This window comes from Hylobates moloch, unplaced genomic scaffold, assembly GCF_009828535.3.
Source record: "Hylobates moloch isolate HMO894 unplaced genomic scaffold, HMol_V3 SCAFFOLD_3, whole genome shotgun sequence".
In the NCBI taxonomy this organism is placed as follows: domain Eukaryota; kingdom Metazoa; phylum Chordata; class Mammalia; order Primates; family Hylobatidae; genus Hylobates; species Hylobates moloch.
In genome coordinates this window covers 12,296,244-12,303,150 of record NW_026652278.1, presented here as the reverse complement: position 1 = coordinate 12,303,150, position 6,907 = coordinate 12,296,244, and the positions used below count along the sequence as shown (strand labels likewise).

General features: G+C 47.9%; 1 pseudogene; it reads right to left on the bottom strand.

The window, feature by feature from the left end:
- Positions 1-2,180: 2,180 nt before the first annotated feature.
- Positions 2,181-2,825, bottom strand: LOC116478388 (large ribosomal subunit protein eL19-like; annotated as a pseudogene).
- Positions 2,826-6,907: the final 4,082 nt, after the last annotated feature.

Genomic DNA, 6,907 nt, shown 5'->3' with positions numbered 1-6,907 from the left:
ATCCAGAAGGAAAGTACATTCTTCAAGATCTCTTTCAGTGCTAAAATGTCATTTGTGGAGTGAATATTTTAGGCAAAGAAGCCCCATCTCACACACCCGCACCCTCATGCCCAGTCACTGAAGTTCATTCTGCTCCCCTAAAAGTAAAATTCTAAATACATAAAGCTCAGGCCCTGGAAGAAGACAACTTGCCTTAAATCAGTCAGGACATATCTTCCCAATGGCAGATATGCCACTTGCTGGATCCTCCAGAGAAGCAGGTCTTGTTAATAGGGCTTGTCGCCTCTGTGCCCTAGTTTTGCCACTTGGGAAAGCTCCTAAGATGTGACTGTGACAATGGAAAGAGTTTGGATTTGGCTCTATTTTCATCTTATGAACTCTGACATGCTCCATTTTCCCCCCGCTTGGGGACTTTGTGCAGGCAAAAAAGATTTTCTATCTCCAGAGCATTGAGAGCTCTTTGGAAGCAAAGACTCGTGGTGTGATAAGGAAGGTCCTGCAGCAAATCTCCTACTTCTGAGCTTTGGAGGAGCCAGTGCGATCAAACCCCGAGTAAAGGGGGCCATGCTGGGAGAACCGCTGATATATGCTCATTTGCAAGGACTGAAGCAGAAAAGATGAAATAAGCTTGAAGAAAGAAGGGAAGAATGATAGAGGTGACAGTGTTTTAGTCCCAGTTTGCCTGTTCCAAAGAAATGGACAACTGTGCTTATTGACTGCCTCCCCCCGATTCCCTGTAAATCATCCCTTTGCAGCTTGTGTCCCAAATAACTTAGAAACAGTGTCTCCTTTACTCAGCTCTCCAAAAACAATCCCTTTGTTTAACCACAATTTGCAAAAACAATTTCTTCATTGTAAATAAATCCCTAGACTCTACAATATGCCCTGATCCAGGAAAACACAGGAACATATTTTATAAAGCTCTGTGTATTTCCAAACAAGGGACATTGTTTCACCATAGAAACTCTATTTTTAAAAATCCTACCTACAGTAAAGCATAGAGAGTGCTCTTCTGGTGTGAAGATAAAGGCAGCCCAGAAGTGAGATGCCCTGGGGAAGGTAAAGTGGAGAAGGGAACTCAGAACCATTTGCTCCATCAATTCGGTCCATCACCCAAGGGTCTCAGAGCGTGTCTTGCAGCGCTGGGGCCAAATAGAAAAGGGCCTGCTGGAGATAGCTCGAGCTGGCTGGACAGAAGCCTAACCATCCTGGAGATCAGGGAGACATAGCTCAGCTGTAATAGCCTCTCCGGCAGGCCAGGGCTGCCATGGCAGGTGGGCAGGCTTCCTGAGTCAGGGTCTGAGGGGTGCTGCTCCGTGGTGCACCCACAGCCCTGTAGTGAAGGGCAAGGCTGCCTGTATAATCAGAGAGGGGCACACATAGCAATGCCCCTCCTAGCTGGCAGCGAGGGATTTGGTGGATCACTGAGACCCTTATTCTACTTTCTCTCCTACCAAAGAGCTTGTTTACCAGCTCATCTCTGCTCACTGGGGCTTCTGAGAGAGGATATTGTCTTCCTAAGAGTACGTGGCACTGGGGGAGCCTGAGTCTTCACTCCTCAACCCCCATCAGTCACTGGTGAGAGCTGCTCCTGGTGGTGTTACCTACCCAGCAATCCAGCCCACCCTAGAATGGGGACAAGCACATTCCCAGCCACAGAATGCCATCAGCGGGGGAGCCTTAGCTGCTTGCAGTAGCAATCTGTGAGCATATAAAGCAATGAGGAGAGCTGGAGTACTATAGCCAGGGCCCTGACGGTATCTACTCTGGTCTGAACTGCCCATCGGCCATATCAAATAAAATGTCCCTTGCCTATGTGCCCAGGTCTTAGCATTATTTTTTCAAGGACCTTTTCTGAGATGTGACACACACATCACTGCCTTCTAGAGAGCCTTCAGAATATTACCCATGCCTTTCTCAGTTACTCAGTTACTGAGCTCACCCAAAGGCAGTAGGGCCAAGAGGTGGATCCCATGACCCCAGGCCCTGCCTAGTCCCTCAAATAATGTCTGCTGAAGACACACAGCCCCCTGAGGCTCATTGAAACTCCCATGGCCTCCCTGAATTGGGGAAGAGTCGGAAATTATATGCCATTTATTTATTTTTTTAAGGCTTGTTTTATTTTAGTGGCTGATCTATGTAATCACAGAGGCCAGTGTGTATAGACAAAGGGGGAGCTTTTATTTCTTGGTCTCTTCCTCCTTAGACCAAAATCTTGATGATCTCCTCCTTCTTGGCCTGGAGGTGCTCTTCACGGTGCTTGCGTGCTTCCTTGGTCTTAGACCTGCGGGCCTCAGCCTGGTCAGCCAGGAGCTTCTCGCAGGCCTTGTCTGCCTTCAGGTTGTGGATGTGTTCCATGAGAATCCACTTGTTTTTGAACACATTCCCCTTCACCTTCAGGTACAGGCTGTGATACGTGTGGCGATCAACCTTCTTAGATTCATGGTATCTTCTGTGATACATGTGGTGATCAATCTTCTTAGATTCATGGTATCTTCTGAGCAGCTGGCACAGAATCCTCATTCCCCTCATCCACATGGCCTTCTCTGGCATTTGGGCATTGGCTGTAGCCTTTCACTTACCTATGCCCATGTGCCTGCCTTTCTGGCAGGCAAAGGTGTTTTTCCAGCATCGGTCCAGGAATGGACAATCACAGGCTTGCAGATGATCAGCCCATCTTTGATCAGCTTCCGGATCCACTGACGGGAGTTGGCATTGGCGATTTCGCTGGTCTCCTTGGGGTCAAACCAGACCTTCTTCTTGCCACAGTGGAAGACACTAGAGGCAAGACTCTTCTGAAGACTGAGCATACTCATGGTTGTGGCTGCAGCAGCGAAAGGAAAGAGCCAGGACGAGAGCAAGGGACAAGATGCCTGGGCAGGGGTGACCCTTGGCCATTGGGACACTGCTTTTCCCATGGGAAGGGGCCACCAAAACAAAGACCTTTCCTCAGAGATGTGCCCAACACTTGAGATGGACAGCCCAGCAATGCCCCAGAATGTTCTGTTGCCCCCACACTCAGTGGCCCCAGACCACTGCCTTCATCTGTAGTTCCCAAGCCAGCCTCTTCCCTGACACTACCTGCCATTTCACATGATCTACCCTTCCCATCCCCTCCAACCTGGCACTTCTGTTCTGCTCACACTGTGACTATGACAAACAACAGCCAATGGAAGAGACAGCCCTGATGATGAACTCAGCTCGCTTAAGTTTTACACATGGTTCTCAGTCAAAAAGCCATATGTTTGAGTCTGCACACACTTTTGCTATGAATCAGTAAAGTAGCCAGGGATTGTGGATGTTTGCATGGGGGACTGAGGAACTGGCTGTTCTGTGCCTATCCAGCCTGTTTCCTGCAGGGAGCATTTCTGACTTCTCTTTGGGCCTCCACCCCTTCCTCTCTCTCTCTGGCCACAGCTTAAGGAGTGGAACTCCCAACCCAGGCAAAGCCATCCAGCACCTTCCCTTCCCTGTCCTGAGGTGTCCTTAGTGGTGGTGGTGGGAATGGATCAAGGCTGGTCCAATCAAGATGAATCTCAGTAATTTTACTGGGTATTCTGGGATAAAGACACTCTCTTTTGCTGGACTTGGGGCTGTCAGCACACAGGGATGGAGAACAAAGCCCTTAAAGGAAGTGAGGCCAAGGGATGAGCCCTGTGACATCATCTGAACCCTGAATCAAGCTCAGACCAAGCCAGATGTAACCTCTGGACTTCCAGCCTAAAAATAAGCATAAATTATCTTTGGGCCTAAGATACGTTGGTTTTTCTATCACTCATACCTTCAAAAAGAGTCCCAACCAGTGGATCTTGCAGTAGGCATTTCCCTGGCTTTCTGGAGGATTTCTGAGATGACAGATGTTTCTCAGTGATCAGCTTTGCTGGTGGCAGGTGGAGCCATCTGTGCAGTGGTTGGGTGTTGCGAACCCTGCCTCTGCCCAGCTTTCTAGACCTTTGCTCTCACCCTCTGATCAAGTCAGAAGCCTGGGGAGGAGAGGGGGTATCCTGGATTCCTCTGTTCCTTTGCTCCCTGAATCCAGTCAGTCATCACATCTGATTAATTGCACCACCAGACAGCTCTCAACTGCATACACTACCCTCTCTTCTCTGACACCACCCTCATCGGAGCTCCTACCACCTTTTGTGAGGGCTCCTAAAATAGACTCCTAACTAGTCTCTCCATTCTATGCTTACCCCCCAATCCTTTCTCCACCTAACATCTAAAATGGAATTGCAAAATAGAAATCAGATCATCATGTCTGTCGCTTCCCTGTTTCAGTCACTTAAATGGTTTGTGTGTTTGTCTTATATACAATGCTGTGGCCATACCAGCCACCATCTTTTGGTCTCTGGAATGTACCAAGCTGTTTAGTATGTACCGAGACTGTATTCATTTCCTATCTTACAGTTCTCTAGGTCGGAAGCCCACGTGGGTCTCACAGGGCTAAAGCCTCGGCGTCTGCCAGGATGCATTCCTTTCTGGAGGCTGTGGGAGAGAATGTGTTTCCTTGCCTTCCAAACTTCTAGAAGCTGCTTGCATTCCAGTGTACAGCCCTCTTCAAATGTGGCATCTTTCTGACCCTTCTGTTGGCACATCATTCTCTGGCTGCAGCTGGGAAAGCTTCTCTCCTTTTAATGTTTCGTGTGATTAGATTGGGGCCCCCTGATAATCCAGGCTATCAACCCATCTCGAGGACCATAACCTTAATCTGCAAAGTTCCTTTTGCTATGTTAGGTAAGATATTCACAGGCTCCAGGGATTCAGGTGTGAACATCTGTGGGCGGGGAGGGGAAGTGGGTATTTTTCTGTAGACCACAGGCCCTTTGCACATGTTGTTTGCTTTACCTAAAGTGCTCTTCCACCTGCTTCTCCTCAGCCTAACTCATTTAGGCCAAACTTTGGGTCCTCAGAGAGACCTCAGTAAAAATCTACTTTAAATTAGACCCTCTGGTTACTATGGCTCCTGTTTCTTTCCCTCGTAGCACTTTCAGCAGTCTGTAATTAGATATATTTGTATAATTACTACTCGATCATTTTTCCCATTGGAGTGAAAACTCTGTAAGAACAGGAACTGTACTGATTTTGCTATTTGCCTATGACATTATCAGTCATGTGGTGGGTGCTCCGTGAATGAATGACTGGAGTGAAATTGACTCAGAACTTTAAGCTCAGCCCTGTCTCCTTCTTCCGGACTAATCCTTACCTGAGGCAGGAGAGATTTAAGGAGTTCCAACCTGGATTTCTGGGATCTAGTATCTAGCCTCCCTTGCTGCAACTCCATCCCTGCTTTGGGCCCCTGTCATGATCCTGAGTACCGGCTCTGATGCTCTGGGCCCAAGGCCCTGTGTTCATCATCTGCCTTCTTTTCTCTTCTCCAAGGATCCCTGGATTCAGGTCTACTACTCTTGAGCCCCTGCTGGGGAGGGAGCACCTTTCTTTTACAGAGCTTCTTGGAACTGTTAATTACACATGTAATCATCTGCCTCCCTTAGTAAGCGGTACACACCAGAAGGAGAGTGTTTGCTTTTCTCCTGTTCACTGTTGGGACTGCAGGACCCCAGCCAGTATCTGCTCCCCTCACCCAGACACCCTATACCCGCTGATGAGTAAATGGATGCCTGCATTCTTCTAAATCCTTTCTAGACCTTCCAGGTTTGCCCATGCATCACCACCATCCTCCGTGTGGGAGCACCCTGGTGCCGACTACTCTGCCGACCGACTACAGACCCTCCAAGGCTGTGTCTACACTTCTCGTTTCCAATATAGCCCTTGCACCTCTATGCCATGCTGCAGGAATTTTATCTTTAGTGCCAGTTCTAGGATTAATGCCAATCAGAAATAAGCACCACTTCAGAGAGAATATAGAATTTAGCCAAACAATATTTATTGAGCAACTACTCTACACAAAAATCAGAGTTGCACAAAAGTGAGCAACCACAGAAACTATCCTCAAGAATCCCACAAAATTGCAAAGGAATAAATAATTATCCTGGAATAATAAGCATCCCAATTCCACTGCTACAGCTATAGGAGTGGGATGCAGGGGGAGGAAAAGACAGGGGCTTCTCCAGTTGTCGCTGCCACCAGACCATCCTACTAACAGAAAAATTCATCTATAGGCGGCTCTAACCCTGGCTTAAGAGGAGGGGAGGCAGTGCAGCCTCATGGAAAAGGTTTAGGTGAAAGCAAGAAATGTTAATAAGATTTTACTTCTCATTTACGTGTAATTAATGTCTGATTCCAGCCAGACAGAAGCTCAGACTCAAATGTTGAAAAGACTTTGGAAATCGTAAGTTCTTCTCCACATAAGCGCACATATCTCAGGTGAGGATGTCCCTATCTAACTGCCTGCAGAAGGCCTGCAGGAGGAATGAAGGTGGTGCCCACAGTGAGTCCGGAGCAGGTGCAGAGCTAGTCAACTAGGAGGGAGGGCTCAGTCCTCACAGGGCCATGCCTCTCAGAGTCTCTTTCTCAGATGCCAAAGTGCTCAGTTGGGAAAACTGCAAAACAGTAGTAAAAAGATTTTTGAGTTGGAAATACGCATCCCTGGAATTAATTGATAGGAAGCAGCCAGGTTTTGAAGTTCCATCATTTGCCACTGAGATGGGGAGATCCTGGGGCAGGTGAAGTACCGGCAAGCAGGTGACGTCTCAGCCACCCGTCAGTCTTGCTTGATCATGGAATCCCATCTGAGAGCTGAGGGGAAGATGTCTGTGGATCTCAAGACGTTTCTCCAACGTATTTGCGAGTTGACATTAGTTCTTTACTCCAGGCCTTGGTTATGGCTGACACAGAGTTTTACTAATGCAAAGTGATCTGCCAAACTATTTTGGCTGTGTTTTGCTGGAAGCCGGAGAGAAGACAAAGAACTCTATAAAAAATAACAAGCAAAGCAGAATGCCCTGCC